This window comes from Puma concolor, chromosome E2 (genome assembly GCF_028749965.1).
Source record: "Puma concolor isolate L17-30 chromosome E2, mPumCon1.1.hap2, whole genome shotgun sequence".
In the NCBI taxonomy this organism is placed as follows: Eukaryota; Metazoa; Chordata; class Mammalia; order Carnivora; family Felidae; genus Puma; species Puma concolor.
The window spans coordinates 43,007,452-43,025,724 of NC_141681.1; positions in this window are offsets into that span (position 1 = coordinate 43,007,452).

Consider the following 18,273-nt stretch of genomic DNA (forward strand, 5'->3'; position numbering starts at 1 on the left):
AGCACAGGCAACTAGGGCAATTACTGACATTTTAAGAATTACTGAAACATTTTAAGGTTTTATGATTTATGTTCCAAAAGACATAAGCAATCCTTTCTTCTTCTTCTTCTTTTTGGAAGAGCTTCAGTTAATTTCAAGGACAGACACTGGGCACACAGACTGTTCAAATCTAATTAATTATCTGGCTTTGCCCACAACAGTCACACCTTCAAAACATTGAGGTTGTAGCTAATCATCTGAAATTCTCCCACACTGAAATAATTGCACACACCCTTTTGGGTCATGACAGATATATGTACTGGGTGAATTACAAGAAGGAAAGGCACACCCCCAGAGGGAAATCAAGTTTTGTTTGTTAGTGACTCATCAATTTAGTCATGTATTAAATATTCAATATCTGATGTAAAACATTTAAATCCTGAGGTAGTACCTTGAAGCAAAAATATACAAGTCTGGGGGTGCCTGGGTGGCTCAGTCGGTTGAGCATCCAACTCATGATTTCAGCTCCAGTCATGATCCCAGGGTCATGGGATAGAGCCCTGCATCGGGGGTCCATGCTGAGCATGGAGACTGCTTGGGATTCTCTCTCTCTCTCTCTCTCTCTCTCTCTCTCTCTCTCTCTCTCTCCTCTTCCTCCCCCTCCTCTGCCCTTCCCCCTGCTTGCATGCAGGTGCACGCAGGTTCTCTCTCTCTAAAATAAAAGGAAGAAAAAGAATACACAAGTTGGGTTATCCAACTGCATTAGTTTTTTTATACCCTAAATTAGATTAGAAAATCCCACATCTGGGGAAAGCAATGCTGGAAAGGTCCCACGGATGGCATGACTCAGAAATCCAGCCTCAAACCAGGTGAGGCTGGATGGTGGGTTCCTTTCAGTTTCTGATCAACAGGAAGCTGAAGGCCAGTGACCATTGACCATCGAAGATATCTACCCTATGCCCAAATGGCATTCGCTTGGCGTTAATTTACTGCATTAGAATGTGCATCGAGAAATGAACAGCTTATGACTCATACTTGCATTTAACCTAAAAAATACTTTATTTTTCCATGCATCGAGACATTTCAGAAATAGAATAAGAGAAAAAAAAAAAATTGACCGTGAAACCTAAAAACTAGAATGTGGCAGCCGTACGTTAATCACTGTTGACAGCCAAACCCTTCCAGTCTACCCTGTGAAAAGGCAGTACACCAGGCTAAAAAATAATACCATAAATTCTGTCAGAGTCACAGCTGAGTGGTGGTATGTAGGTCTGGAGTACAAATACAAAAATAAGTGCTAGAACAGGCCATGACATGCCACGTGCACTATCAGAGGCCTCTTTTCTTTGGCACAGAAGTTTGGAATCCACTGCTCCACGGAAAAAAATGCCTGTCAATCCAAACTCTGGACACGGATACTGGATGCCAACTCAGTGATAACTTTCATGTGCGAATCAAGTGGTTTCTAAAAGGCAAGAGAGCTGTCCCTGTGAGGCTTAGATACTGCTGCCAAGGGGGCATCGTCCAGCCCTGTTTCCTACACCTGTCAGCTAGAATCAAGAGAAGCTGGTTTCCACTGACGAGGATGGTCAGGCAAGGGAGAGGTGAGCAGCTAAGGTTAGGCATATTAATACAAAAGCTGGACATAGCAGGCAAAAGGCTGAGTTCCACCTGATTATCACTGATGATTCAGGAGAAATCAGTGTTTGGGTCCGCATGGCTGAAAATCTGCCATACTGTCTATAGGGCTTGGGACTGCCTAGGGCCCATCTTCCATTTTCCAGTGCACGGTGGGCCAGGAGGCCACCCCAGCGCCAAGCCCTTCTGGTGGGGGGCCAGGGCAGTAGTTAACTCCATCTTCGAGTTGTTCCCCTGGTCCCAAAGTGCCCCAGCCTCTTGCCTTCACCTTTACAGCAATCAGAACTTCACACTAAGCAACCAGTTGTTGAAAAAAGGTTCATTTGTGGGAGGTCCTCATTATCCTAGGAGAAATAATACTACATGAACATGAGCACGCGCGCACACACACACACACACACACACACACACACACACAATTGGAGTGAATCTACTTAAGACAGGAACCAATATTTCATAATATAGTGAAAAAAGATATGATGGGGCTTTGCTTTGAAAATTAAACAAGCATTACAAAAGTCAATTTTATTTTACATTTCAAAAAACTTGGGGTATAATTGCAATTATGCACAGTTCTTAAAATGTTGATGGGGGAGGTTCCACTTATGGTGCGTGATGGTACTGTATGGATTTCCCCTTAGACTGTCTCAGCGTGATGACAAAGGGGGCACTTTATTACTTTTCCCAAGAGCTTCCCTTGGCTTTAAACTCATTCTCTTCCATGCCAGTATTCTTTATCTCTCGGTTTCCCTTCCTCAGTTGGTAACCTGCCTGAATTTTGCCCCATCCACCCCGGTTGTGGACTCTGCTTGTGATACAATCAATATGGCTTTCACAGACTGTGTGAAATCTGGCCCTTTTCTGCAATGTCACATCAGGTTAGATTTGTTGTATGTGTATACCAGTCCATTGCCAAGGAGACTGACCCTTCGAAATGGTCACACGAAAAACAAGATCACTCCCCTGCTGGGTCAGGAGATGTGTAAGGGAAAATTCATTTTAACCATGGCAAACTCATCATCCATGGCCACTCATATTTTCATGTCATGATTATCTTGGATTCTCTGAGCAACTTTGTAAATATCGGGCTTCGGATAAAGAAATCCCCTTTTACTTCCCAGAACTGAAAGATGACCCATTTATTCTTTTCCAACAATACAAGCCTAATCTTGAACCAAAGCCTAAAACCATAAATTTTCCTGAGTAACTAAAGCTTTGGCTCTATCATCAAAATTTATTATATACTGTTCTCATAATTATTTTCTAAGCATAACTGAAATTACCATTTTTTATTATATCCAAAAGACATATTCTACCCGGAAGATTTTTTTAAAGACTATTTTTCTTTTGATTGGTAAGTTATTTGATTATTTTCTTGGTTCTTTTATTTAACATCTAGTTTTATTGCATTGTAGACAATAGAAGTTCTACTTTTTTGGAACATATTCACATTTACTTTATTGCCTAATGTAAATTTTTATGTGTGTGAATGCTTCATGGGTATTTGAAAAGAATGCGTGTTTTTTGACCAGTACAGCACTGATACATTTTATGTGTTAAATCACAGTTATATGTTGTTATTCAGCCTTCCATGTCTTTTTAAAATAACATACTTCTTTTTTTTTTTTCAACGTTTTTATTTATTTTTGGGACAGAGAGAGACAGAGCATGAACGGGGGAGGGGCAGAGAGAGAGGGAGACACAGAATGGGAAACAGGCTCCAGGCTCTGAGCCATCAGCCCAGAGCCTGACGCGGGGCTCGAACTCCCGGACGGCGAGATCGTGACCTGGCTGAAGTCGGACGCTTAACCGACTGCGCCACCCAGGCGCCCCTAAAATAACATACTTCTTGAGACACAATTCACATACCATCCCATTCACTGATTTGAGGTACATAATTCAAAGTTTTCTGGCGTACTCACAAGGCTGTACAACAACCACCATATCCTAATTTTAACCCAACATCAAAATCTACTTCAGAGTTATAATGACTTAGTCCCAATGAAATAGAGACATTTTAATCCTAAAAAGCTTCATTCTGTCCCCTCTTTATGCTATTATTATTATAAATATTATGTCTTTATATGTTAAAAGCTCAATAATGCATTGTTAAAATTAATGCATTATGTTGTCTTATGCATTTGAAAGAAACAGAGAAGAAAGAAAGCAAGTACAGTTGACCCTTGAACAACTCAGGTTTGAACTGCACGGGTCCACTGATAGGCAGATTTTTTACAGTACAGTCCTGAAAATGTATTTTCTCCTCCTTATGATTTTCTTAATAACATTTTCTTTTCCCTAGCTTACTTTATTGTAAGGATATAGTATATAGAACATATAACATACAAAACATGTGTTAATCGATGGTATATGCTTTCAGTAAGGCTTCCGGGCAACAGTAGGCTATTAGTAAAGTCTGAGAAGAATCCAAAGTTATATGCAGATTGTCAACTACACTGGGGTCAGTGCCCCTCACCCCTGCATTGTTCAAGGGAAAGCTGTATATATTTGTAGAGTTGTTGTATTACCTTCTTATTTCCCCTTTCTGGTTCTCTACTGTAAGATTTGGATTATCCCCTTGTGTCCTTTCCTTACCCCTATATAGCTTTGCTCCCACTTTCCTTCTATGTAAAGTTATTGTCAAGTATATTCTATTTCTATATCTTGTAGACCTAACAATACAATTATATACACATTGCTTTACAAATCAGTTTAGGGAAAACAGGAGAAGAAATATACAGTTATATGCTGTCTTTTGCAATTGCTGAGTAATTACCTTTACCAAGGCTCTGTGTGTGTGTGTGTGTGTGTGTGTGTGTGTGTGTGCACATGTGCACATTCAATTTACTGTGTGAAATCACTTACTTCTGCCTGAATGCTTTTTGTCAGCCAGGTGTGCTATCAACAAATTCTGTCAGGTTTTGTGTATCTGGGAATGTCTTTATTTTGTCTTCATTTTTTAAAGATAATTTTACTGGGTATAAGATTATTGTTTGACAATATTTTACTTTCAGCACTTCGAATATATCATCCCACTTATCTCCAGCTTCCACTCTTTCTTTTTTTATTTTTTATTTTAAAAAAAAAATTTTTTTTTTCAACGTTTATTTATTTTTGGGACAGAGAGAGACAGAGCATGAACGGGGGAGGGGCAGAGAAAGAGGGAGACACAGAATGGGAAACAGGCTCCAGGCTCTGAGCCATCAGCCCAGAGCCTGACGCGGGGCTCGAACTCACGGACCGTGAGATCGTGACCTGGCTGAAGTCGGACGCTTAACCGACTGCGCCACCCAGGCGCCCCGAGCTTCCACTCTTTCTGATTAAAAATCTGCTGCTAATCTTCCTAGGGACTCCTTGTACATGACGAGCTGTTTTCTTTTGTTGCTTTAATGATTTTATCTTTGTCTTTGTCCTGCAACATTTTTACTCTGATGCGTCTGGGTGTGGATATCTTTGTTTATCATACCTGGAGTTTGTTGAGCTTCCTGGCTACATAGATTCATGTCTTTCATCAAATTTGGGAAGTTTTAGCCATTGTTTTTACAAATACTTTTAATGTTCCTTTCTCTCTATTTCAGCAAATTCCTTTATGTGTATGTTGGTGCATATAATGCTGTCTCACATTTTCCCAAGACTCTGTTAATATTTTTGCTTTCTTCTTTATTATTATTATTTTCTTACTCTCTGTGGATAGATATTGATCTATCTTTAATTTTGCTGATTTGCTTCTGCCAACTCAAATCTTTTGTTGAGCCTGCCTCTCTAGAGAAGTTTTTGTTTTGATGATTGTACTTCTCAACTCCAGAATTTCTGTGTTGCTGCTTAAGTAATTTTCTCTTTATTGCTGTTCTCTATTTGATGAGACATTGCTATCATCCTCTCCTTGAATTCTTTTTTTTTTTAATTTTTTTAATGTTTACTTATTTTTTGAGAGAGAGACAGAGTGTGACCGGGGGAGGAGCAGAGACAGAATGGGGGACACAGAATACGAAGCAGGCTTCAGGCTCCGAGCTGTCAGCACGGAGCCCCACGCAGTGCTCGAACTCACGGACTGCGAGATCATGACCTGAGTTGAAGTTGGACGCCTAACCAACTGAGCCTTCCAGGCACCCCACCTTGAATTCTTCAAGCATGATCTCCTTTAGGTCTTTGAACAGATTTATAATAACTGCTTTTAAGTTTTTGTCTATTTCACCATCTAGGCCCCTTCGTTTCTGTATCTTTTAAAATATTTATCTCCTTGACCTGTCCAAAAAATAAGAGGTATACTAAAATATTCCACTAAAAATGTAGTTTTGGATTTTCCCCTTATATTTCTAACTTCTAGCTTTACAAATTCTGATCCTGTTACTGGGGAAAAAAAGCTTTTTCTTTTCATTTTGGTGTTTATTATTATTATTTTAATGTTTATTTATTTATTTTTAGAGAGGGGGAAGGGGCAGAGAGAGAGAGGGAAAGAGAGAATCCCAAGCAGGCTCTACACTCTCAGCGCAGAGCTCAGTGTGGGGCTTGAACTCATGAACCATGAGATCATGACCTGAGCTGAAATCAAGAGTCAGATGCTGGGCCAAGACTGAGCCACTCAGGCACCCCTCTATTTTGGTATTTTTAAACACTGAGCAGCTATAAATTAATATTTGACATAATGAATACCAGACTATGTACCCATCAAATTTAAGGAAAAGAACATTTTTTTTTCTAATTTTTTCACTTTTTATTTGAAAGAACGATTTTGGAACATTTATAATACCAGATATAAAAACATTATTATGCTACCATAATATATCATCATGCTATTAGCACAAGCATAGACAAACAGACCAATGGAACACAACAGAGAGTCTGGAAATAAATCCACACATATACGGACACCTCATTAATAATAAAAGCGACACATGCCAAGTAATAGATTTGATTTATAAAGCTCATATATTAACAGTCATCCTGTGTGTGTTATATACATTACAAATATTTTTCCCAGTTTCTTTTCTTGGTTATACATTGTTTTGTGTTTGTTTTTTTTTAGTTTGTACGTGGTCAAATTTATTGATATTTTCTTTTTGGAATTCTAGGTCTCATGAATTATTTAGGAGAAACTTCCCCGATCTGTGTACGTAGGAGAATATTTTACTCTATTGACCTGGAAAGTTTTTTCCAATACTTGGATCCTTGATTCGTCCAGAACTTCTTTCCTGAATAATGCGTGATAGGCACCTAACAAATACCAGTTGTCACTTCCACGTCTATTGGCTGATCCTTTTCTCCCCTCAGGAGCTTAAAGGGCCACATTTTTCATCTTCTAAATGCCCACATGTAACTGCTGCTTTGGGGTTTTCTATTCTGTTCCACTGGTCTATCCGTCTAGTCTTGGGCCAATATCACACTGTTTCAATAGCTACGACTTAATGATATAGTTTGATTTTTTTTAGTAGGACAATGTCTCTTCAGTACTTTTTCCTAAGCCTGTAATGAATCCAGAGGGTACTGTCTAAGGTCTTCTGAGTCTAGATACACTGAGGCCAGGCAGAACACGTAGATTAGATTTAAGAGAAATATCTTTGGTGCTGGCCTTCATAGCGATGTGGTCCCGCACCCTCCCTTCCCCTCAGGGAACAGCTCCTGTCCGTCCTGTGTTTAAACATGCCTGTCCCTCTCGCTCTCTCACACACACACCCTCTCACTCCAGACTTCCCTGCAGCAATCCTGCCACCACCTCTTGCTCAAAGTCACACTTGTAGAAAAAAGTTGTCCAAACTCATCGTTTCTTCTCCTCCCACTCATTTCTCAGTCTGCTGCAAAAGTCACCTGTCACCTGTTTAATCTTTCCTAATATTCTTGCCTCTGATCTTGCTCTCCTTCGATCTGCTTCTCACTGTAGCAGCCAGAATAATCCTTTTAAGATGCAAATCTGGACACATTATCCCCTTCCTTGAAATGCTTTCATGACTTCTTATTAATCTCAAGATAAGATCCCGGGTGCCTGGGTGGCTCAGTTGTTAAGCGTCGGACTTCAGCTCAGGTCGTGATCTCAAGGTTCGTGGGTTCAAGCCCCACGTCAGATTCTGTGCTGACAGCTCAGAGCCTGGAGCCTGCTTCGGATTCTGTGCCTCCCTCTCTCTCTGCCCTTTACCCACTCACTCTCTCTCTCTCTCTCTCTTAAAGATGAATAAACATTAAAAATAATAACAATAAAAGATAAGATCCAAACTCCTTGGCAAGGCCTCCACCATCAGTCTCGTTCATCTCCTCAGCTTTCTCCAGCCCTGGACTCTGATCACACCTTGCTTCTCACTGTCCCTGACACGCTCTCTGTGCCTCATCTGGTCTTTCTGGTCTTTCATTCTGCACCTGTGCCCAGCTAACCCACACTGACCTCCTGCACTTCAGCAAGAAGATGGGAAGACTTTCCTGATCACCACTCCAAGACCAAGTGACGCCTCCTTTTTTGTGTCTCCCTGGCACCTCGTACTTATCCCTTGTACTTATCCTTACCGTATCACACTGTTTATTTCTCTCTGCCTGCAGCAAGACTGAAAACTCTAGAGAGCAGGGATCATTTATTTCTTAACCACCATCTAATACCAACAACTAGCAAAGTGTTTAGCACGTAGCAGGTGGACTACAGATATCAAAATAAATGAATAAATAACTCCTGTGATAGCTTGGAAGGTCAACATCATCTGTGACCTTTTTTCTTTAAACTAAAGATGGTTCTGTATTTTTATGGTGGTGAAAAACACATACCATAAAAGTGCACCATCTTAACCATTTTTTAAAAGTTTTTATTTATTTATTTTGAGGGAGAATAAGCACGAGTGGGAGAGGGGCAGAGAGAGAGAGGGAGGGAGAGAATCCCAAGTAGGCTCCCTGCTGACAATATGGAGCCTGAGGCAGGGCTCGAACCCACAAACCGTGAGATCATGACCTCAGCCAGAATCCAGAGTTGGACGCTTAACGGACTGAGCCACCCAGGTGGCCCAGTCATCTTAACCATTTTTAAAGGTACAGTTGAGGGGCGCCTGCGTGGCGCAGTCAGTTAAGCGTCCGACTTCAGCCAGGTCACGATCTCGCGGTCCGGGAGTTCGAGCCCCGCGTCAGGCTCTGGGCTGATGGCTCAGAGCCTGGAGCCTGTTTCCGATTCTGTGTCTCCCTCTCTCTCTGCCCCTCCCCCGTTCATGCTCTGTCTCTCTCTGTCCCAAAAATAAATAAACGTAAAAAAAAAAAAAAAAAGGTACAGTTGAGTAGGGTGAAAGTATATTTACATTGTTGCAAAATAGATCTCCAGAACTTCGTTACACAACAATTACTCTTTTTCCTCTTCTGCCAGCCCCTTGTGACCACCGCATTACAGTCCTGTATCTATGAATTCGACTCCTTTAGATACCTCATGCAGTGGGATTGTTCAGTATTTGTCATTTTATGACTGACCTATTTCACTTAGCATCATAACTCCAAGTTTCAGCCATGTAGCATGTTTATAGGATTTTCCCTTTCTTTCTTTCTTTCTTTCTTTCTTTCTTTCTTTCTTTCCTTCTTCCTTTCTCTCAAGAGCAAGTGGGGGAGGGGCAAAGGGAGAGGGAGAGAGGGAATCTTAAGCAGGCTCCACACCGAGCACAGAGCCCGACTCAGGGCTCGATCATGACCTGAGCCAAAATCAAGAGCTGGACGCTTAAATGACTGAGCCACCCAGTTGCTCCTGGATTTCAAGGCTGCACAGTATTCTATCGTATAGATGTAACACATTTTGTTTATCCATTTATCCCTGATGGATATTTGGTTTTCTTCCACCCATTGATGACTTTTTATGATTTTCTGCAGTATTTATAATTCTGTTTTTTAAAATAAGTTTCTGATCCTGCAACATTCAAATATAGTACTTCAGATAATATAAGCATACATATGCCTTCTAGATATACAAAAGGCTTTATTGAATATAATATTTTGTTATTGTTATAAAATTATTCATACTCTTTCTAATAAGAATATTATCATTATAATGCATATATTTTAATATATATTTCACTCTATAAATCCTTGTTAAAAACAAGAACACTTATATAAGATTAGGTATCAGGGGCACCTGGGTGGCTCAGTCGGTTGAGCGTCCGACTTCGGCTCAGGTCATGATCTCACGGTCAGTGGGTTCGAGCCCCGCATCGGGCTCTGTGCTGACAGCTCAGAGCCTGGAGCCCATTTCAGATTCTGTGTCTCCCTCTCTCTCCGCCCCTCCCCTGTTCATGCTCTGTCTCTCTCTGTCTCAAAAATAAATAAACGTTAAAAAATTAAAAAAAAAAAGATTAGGTATCAATCAGTTAAATTTACATAGAAGAGTGAATCTACAAAGATTTATCTTTATAAGTTCAATCTAACTTCTTAGAAGTATAAAATTCTTACCTGAGAATCTGCAACTATATATATAACTATAATATAAATAAATAATATATAAATGCGTGTGTAGAAAATCATTCAATAATTGGGACATAATATCACATATGATATACAATACATTTGTAGATATCTTCCAAAGCTAAGTGTGTATCTCTTTTTGAAAGAAGGAACACACGTAATTAATCTTGATTTTGTTCAAACAACAGGCAGCCCAGAGGAGAACATTTTTAATCAACACCTGAGATCAGGTGGGGAAGGATAGAGTTCCGTGCACTAATGGTCAAATTATAGTGCAATCCATACAAATAGGAATTCGGTTTCTCAAGGGATAAAAAGACAAAAGAAAGAAAGATGACTTAAAAAAAAATCCAGTCACAATCCTGTTCCTTTAAGGCAATTACCCACATTAGGCATATCCTTTCCAAGCATCACCTTCATTTCTTCTCGTTGATTTTTGAGAATTTGGTCACCACTGGTTGGGGCTAATTCAAATGGACATTTAGATCAGTTCTTTATCTGCTGTTGTAAACAATGATGTAATGTACTTCCTTGTACCTTTGCATGCATATGTAATGATATTCTTAGAATAAATGGCCAGGTCAAAGGGTATGTGCACCTCTAGGATTTTTATCTCAAATTGCCAAACGGCCTTCCAGAAAGATTTTTAAAAATTACTTTCCCACTGACCATATTTGAAGTGCCAACTTATCTTCTCACTAATGTGATTTATTAATATTCTTTTTGATTATTTATAATCACAGATAGAGTATGATATCTCATTGATTTAATTTGTATTTGCTTAATAATATATTTTTTCGTGTCTCAGGCCATCAGTATTTCTTGTGAAATGCTTGTTCATGTCGCCTACCTTTGTTAATATCAGGGTGTTCATCTTCTGATGATTGATCTTCAAGTTTCTGGCATGATTAGGAAATTTATACCTTGTTATATGCTGCCAATACTGCTTCAGCTTCTCAGTGGTTACTAATTTTATTTATAGTATTTTTTTATATCTGGAAGTTTTAACTATTTTGATAAATTTTGTCAATGGTTTTCTTTGTCTTTTTTTCTTTTTTTTTTTTTTTGAACTGGGAGTCAACGTTAAGTAACCTCCATGTGGCGGGTGCCTGTCCCATAGGGAAGCAACTTGCTGGCCTCTAAGAGAGCTTTGGGGCAGGAGCTGAGTGCTAATCAGGGAAATTTTTCTTGCTGTCTTTTGTGCTTTCAGAAAGTCTTACTTCCTGCTGGCCAATTGGCTCCTCTGTGGCAGCAATAACCAGTGATATTTGCCTAACAACGCAGTGGGTGGCACAGGGGGTGAGGGAGGGGTGTCTGTCTCTTCAGTACAATGGCTGCTTCTATTCCCGAACCCCCAGAAAAAGTTGATCTGACCATGGAACAAGGATCAAAATTAGAAAATTAACACTGACAAGGTCATAACTTTGGGCACTTGGTTAAGATAGTATCCTCCAGGTTTCTCCAATGTAAGGTTATTATTTTCCCCATTGTGATTAATAAGTATCTTGTGGGGAGGTACTTTGAGAATTGGCAAACATCTTGTTTCTCATATTTTCACCCATTGATTTTAACGTTCATTGATAATTCACTCCCACAATGGTTATTACGGTAGTGTTTGTCTAAAGGTGATTTGCTATTTCAATAATTCTTTCTACATTTACGAATCGGAATTTGCTGTAAGGAAGAGCTGTTTCTTTCCTGTGATTTATTTGGCTATTCAGTTATTTATTTATGTCAGTGTGAACCATAGCTATTTCGTTTACTCTGCAACTTATAATTCATTACTATTATTTATTTTGTTAGTCACATGCCCCAGATTTGGCCATTGGGAAACTCCTTCAAATCAACTCCTATAATTCTTGTGATATATGTCTCCATCATTTTTTGAGCATTTCTTTACTTCCTGGCACTACAAGATGTTCCAGATTCTTCTTGTGTTTTCCCTGCCCAGTTCTAGAATCAACCACTTTACCGATGAACCCTACTTCCTCTCCTTGAAGGAAGATATTTAATTTTTTTTTTTCAACGTTTTATTTATTTTTGGGACAGAGAGAGACAGAGCATGAACGGGGGAGGGGCAGAGAGAGAGGGAGACACAGAATCGGAAACAGGCTCCAGGCTCCGAGCCATCAGCCCAGAGCCTGACGCGGGGCTCGAATTCACGGACCGCGAGATCGTGACCTGGCTGAAGTCGGACGCTTAACCGACTGCGCCACCCAGGCGCCCCGAAGGAAGATATTTAGACACCATGATTTGGTCTCTAGGTGGGATCATTGCTACCAGGGTGTTTTTGTTTTTAGATCCTTTCAGTGGATAAGGCTAGAGAATATACATAACTATATTCTCACATACACCTATACACATCTGTATTTCTAGATCCTTCAATCTGTATATATACTACAAATCATGAATTCATTCTGATAACCTCAGATTCCAGCCCCACACCAACCGGATTCATTCCAGCTTTCCTTTCCCCTTATGAGTAATTTCTTTCTCCAACGGTGAGAAATGTGCTCTTGTTATTCAAATGTATTTACGTGTTTGCTCAGTCCAAGCATGTATATAAAATAGTTTCACAACCGCTACCATGCCCCTTTGAAAAATTTAGCAACTAGTGCATATTATTTGCATACAGTCCTTTTTTTTTTTTTTTAATTTTTTTTTTCAACGTTTATTTATTTTGGGGACAGAGAGAGACAGAGCATGAACGGGCGAGGGGCAGAGAGAGAGGGAGACACAGAATCGGAAACAGGCTCCAGGCTCTGAGCCATCAGCCCAGAGCCCGACGCGGGGCTCGAACTCACAGACCGCGAGATCGTGACCTGGCTGAAGTCGGACGCTTAACCGACTGCGCCACCCAGGCGCCCCTGCATACAGTCCTTTTTGTATTTAGCCTTATCCAAACAAAATACTACTTTCTAAAGTTATTCAGGTTAGTTCTTTTCATTGCCACTGCATGGTTATGTTGGTCATTGGTAGTGCAGTTAGGTTCATTGGTTACTATTTGTATTTTACTTTGGGTTCTTCCCTCACCCTGTTTGGTGTTAACTATCTTTTTATTTCTAGGGCATGTGAAACTTTACCATGGTTCTCAGAATCAGAGCTATGCAGAAAGGTACACTTACTCTCCCCCTCATCTATTCTACCCCTTTTCCAATTCCCATCCGCCCTTGTAGATAATCCATCTCATTAGTTTCTGGTTTATTCATCCTGTATTTCAATTGCATAAATGATCCCCTCCCTAATCTTGATGGCAAATGGACGAATATCGTAGCCAAGGCTTTAAAGGACATGGCATTGAAGAGTACACATTTCTCAAGGTGGAAGGTGTGGGTCAGTTCAACAGGTAAGCTACTTAGACCAGAAGAGGTGCTAGGCAAGGGTGAGGAAACTCTAGGATGGGTGGTAGGGGAGGCAGGTGATGAACATTGATGTAGCTTTGAGGTCATCTGCAGCATTAGGAACTGTAAATCATCTACTAGCTCTCTTCTGGAAAATTCTTCCAGAGAGTGAGACCATCCAGAATCCTAGAGAAGCTATTCACAGGTGAGATTAATATATTATTAGTAATAAGTGGATTCATGCCATGCAACAGGTGGACAATAGCAGGAGTCATGGTGAACTCCCAGGTTTCAGGTTCTCCATTCAAGACAGAGACACTCATTCCCCCGGCTGTGTTTTCTAAAGCCTCCTAAGTACCTGGCAGAGTGTTACGTACATAAAACAGAACCTTCCCTTTCTATAAGAACAGAGTATAACAGACAAGACAATAGCAGAAGGCACAAGAGTGTGCATGTTACTATTACATCACATACCACCGAGAAGAAAAAGGAGGGCCAGCGAGAACTTGAACGGCCAGCACAGTTGAGACGTGGCCTTGGGGCTTGAGGGGTGGGGAGGATTTGGACACATAGGACTGGGAAGGAAGGGCCCACTGGGTGGGAACCAAGATTAGGGGGCATTTCTAGCTCTCCTCCATCATTTTCCACTTCCCTTCCCCTTTGTTCTCTGCCCGAGACACACTCTGACCTCATAATCTGTTCTGGCTGCTGCACCTTTGGTTTCACCTATAGTTTAGCCAAGAGAAATCCACAATTTTTTGAAAGGAAATGTACTATTCTGGCTCTCAAGTTTGTCTAGGCCCTCCCATGTATAGGTTCATTTGGGTCTTTTTAACAGTAATAGAACAAATCTCCAACCTCCATCACCAAGATTTCTTAGCCAGCTCCTGGAACCTCACCATCAACATCTCCTATCATCAAAGTCTCTTGAAGGCAGGCCTTTGAGCACAGCCTCTGCTTCAGCCTCTTCTTTGCAGAGTTGATCCCACAGGCCAAGGGGCCTGAGTCCTGACCTTTACAAGAGCACAAATTCTAGAGGCATCAAAGTAGCTCCACTGGGCTGAAGAAATGGGGTCGTTCATAGAGGTGGGGGGAAATGTTCCTCTCTTCATAAGGACTGTGAAATAGTGCTCGCTTCTCCAAATCTCAGATTTCCCCCCAGAAACCTTTGCAAAGAAGAAGGAAATGACAAATCCCGCCTTCCTCTTCCAGCCAAAACCTTGAGATTTGTGTGCATGGATGGGTGCTACTGGCTCCACCCACCGAGCCCAGGCAAATCTGAATCCCAGTTTAGGATCACACAGGAACTGATTACTACAGGAATCTAAAAGAAAAGTAAAATGAAAATGGAAGAAACAATGACAAAGACCTAGCAGTGGACACAGATTCCTGATTCTAAGCCAAGGAATATGGCCTACAAGCCCACCTAGCCCGGCTTGTGCTTCCTCGACCTTATTCTTGTCTGTTGAGCACCAGCCCCCTGCCTCCCCAGCCCCAGCACCTTGCTCTGTAGGATGGCCAGCACTGGCACAGAGTGGGGACTCTTTATCACTAGAGACAGATGAGAAAGAGGGAGGAACGAGTCAATGAGGGCAACTGCATCCCTCTGTCTGGTGGCTTCTCAGCTCAGCCTTGCGGCTTCCAGTGATCCACCTGGCATCTGGACCTTAGCGTGGGGATGGGGCTTCCTCGCTAGCCCAAAGATGGCTCCCAAGGCTTCAGCATGATCTCGCAGACCCCAGGTGGTCTCCCTTCACCTTGTCTTCCCTCTTTCCCACTTTCCTCCTCTCCTGGAGGAGCTCCTATAATTCTGTTGACCCTCTGGTTCCATTTCTCTGTACGTCTTGGGTTTGCCAAGCAAAAGCACAGTCACCATTAGTGGTCAAGGTAAGAAGTGGGGCTCAAGGATCTTCCACTGAGCTCAACTTCTTATCCATTTGGCTGAAGTCTGGGCTTCATCTGATGTTAATGTTTTCAAGTGTCCTGTTTTATGTTAATATTAATGCTGCAGTGTACCACAAATGCTTTTTTAAAAATCTAAATATTCTTTTTTTTAGGATAATTTTAGATTTAAAAATATTGAGAAGATAGGACTGAGATTTCCCATTTACTCTGAAGTCAGTTTCCCCTATGATTAACATCTTACATGAGTTTTTGTTATAACGAACCAATTTTGGCAAGTCAGCAAATGAACAAAGTACATACTTATTGGGATTTCCTTAATTTTTACCCAGTAGCCCTTTTTGGTTGCAGGATTCCATCTGGGATATCACATTACATTTAGTTGTCATGTCTCCTTAGGATTCTCCAGACGTCCTCTTTCCTTTTTTTTTTTTTTTAATTTTTTTTAACGTTTATTTATTTTTGAGACAGAGAGAGACAGAGCATGAACAGGGGAGGAGCAGAGAGAGATGGAGACACAGAATCTGAAACAGGCTCCAGGCTCTGAGCTGTCAGCACAGAGCCCGACGCGGGGCTCGTACTCACGGACCGTGAGATCATGACCTGAGCCGAAGTCGGACGCTTAACCAACCAAGCTACCCAGGCGCCCCCAACTTTCCTTGTTTTTTGTGATGTTGGCAGTTTTGAGGAGTATTGCTTAGGTATCCTGTGGAATGCCCTTCTGTTGGAATTTGTCTGGTGTTTTTCTCACGGTTAGACTGAGGTCGTGAGGTCTGGGGAGGAAAATCGAAGAGGTCAAGTGCCATCTTCACCTCATTATACCAACAGAGCTTACGACCATTGATGTTGACCTTGGTCACCTGGCTGTAGTAGTGATTGTCGGTTTTCTCCGCTGTAAAGTTCCTCTTTATTTTTCCCTTTCACGCTCTACTTTCCAGAAGGAAGTTGCTGTGTGTAGCCCACTTAAGGTGTCGGGAGTTACACTCCACCATCTATGGGTGGAGTATTTCTGTAAACTATATGGAATTCTTCTGCATGGGAGATTTGTCTCTTCTTTGACATTTATTTGCTCAATCACTTATTTATATCAACATATTTATTTTATACTTTGGATTATAATCCAATATCACGTCATTTATTTTGCCACTCAAATTGGCATTGGGTCTCTTTGGGCACCAGGGCCTCTTTCATTTGGCTCCTGTGACCTTTGACATACTATTGTGGAGTCAATGTTTGTGCCCTTCCCCATGCAAATGTTGGAGCCCTGCAGATGTGATGGCATTTAGAAATCAGGAGAATTCCAAGGAGGCTCCATACTCAGTGCAGAGCCCAATGCAGGGCTTGATCCCATGACCATGAGATTGTGACCTGAGCTGAAACCAAGAGATGGCCACTCAACTGAATGAACCCAGGTGCCCCCGGCAGATGACATTCTTAAATGCACAAGTGACATATCTTAACTCACACGATAATGAAATCTGACATGTGGTAAAGTGCTTTATAATGGACACTCATAGTATGTACTTACTAACTGTTCAAGTTTAAATTATGTCAGATTTTTCTCTTTTATGAACTGGGCCGGTTATGAAAGTTAGGGTGTCCTAAGGATAGGGAGCATATCACAGGGGAAAGAACGTAGCAGTCAGCCTGAGTGACTAAGGCTCCATCAGAGTGACCACAGTTTGATCTGCCATTTGAAGTGGATATTGATGGATTTGTCTGCTCAGCACTCCTTTTCCCCAAAGGAAGTGCCTCGTCCACTCCCTCCAGAGCCATCATGTTAGTACATCGTGACCTGTTCCTGGCCATTTGATTATTCCAGGGATAAGCACTAGACCCAGCTGGGCCAATTCCAGAGTCCTTACTTAAGACTTTTGTAACAGGAACTTAAGAGAGTTGGCTTTATTTTAGTGACCAAAACTGTGGACATCGAGGCTGTCAGTGATCAGGTGAAGAAAGCTGGTGTGCAAGCAGGAAGAATAATAAAACCAACAGGCACACACATACACACACACAGAAAGACAGAGACAGAAATGAAGACATTTGATTATTTGAGTTCTTGATTCTGATATGGCATGGGTATTTCATGAAGTATGCCCTCAAATCTTTAACCAAGTCCTTCTTTATGCTCAGGCTAGTCAGGGATGGTTTTCAGTTACTTTCAATCAAAAGAGCCCTTACCAATGCGGAATGATTGACAATCACTGTCATATTATTGCATATTATTATACCATGATAAATATCTACTGAGATGCAACCAGTGACATTGTTTCAATATTCAAAATACAGATATGACCCAGATCTCCTATCAAAGACAGTTAATTTTGTATATTATTTTTCAGAAAGTTTCCAAATATAAATCTATAAGTACTTAAGTATTACCATAACTACTTAAGACACATTTTCGATAAATGCTAAAGTTTACATAGCAAACTTTTATTGATCTGGCTTTCTAAACAATAAGAGATTTGAAATTATTAAAATTGTCCTCACTCTACTTTATGGAAACTAATGAACTAAGATGTGGTAACTAAGGAAAAAAACATTCTAAAAAACACCTTTTGGGATACACTATAGGGTCAACATCAGCACCTTTGATAGTATGTGTATGTCAGTGACTGAATCATCAAAGCTGTATTAAGCACAGCTTGACCTTGTTTTGAACTGTATTTTAGTGTACTATAATTCTACACTGTAACTTGATAATTCATCATGGTAATAATAGCTACCGTGTACCAGACAGGCACTGTTCTAGGGGCCAAACACATATTAACTTTTTAACCCCCCCACAGCAATCTTATTGGGTACAGTTGTTATGCCCATTTACAGGTGATGGAGAGGTTACGTAATTTACCCAAGGTCACACAACCATTAAGAGGGGAAGCACAGGGCGAACCCGTCAGGTAACTAAGATAGTTAATCACAGTCGCTCTCAGGTAAATAGCGTAATCAACTAACAAGACATCCTACTTCTAAGGTCCTTTAGAGGAGATTTTAACGTACTACT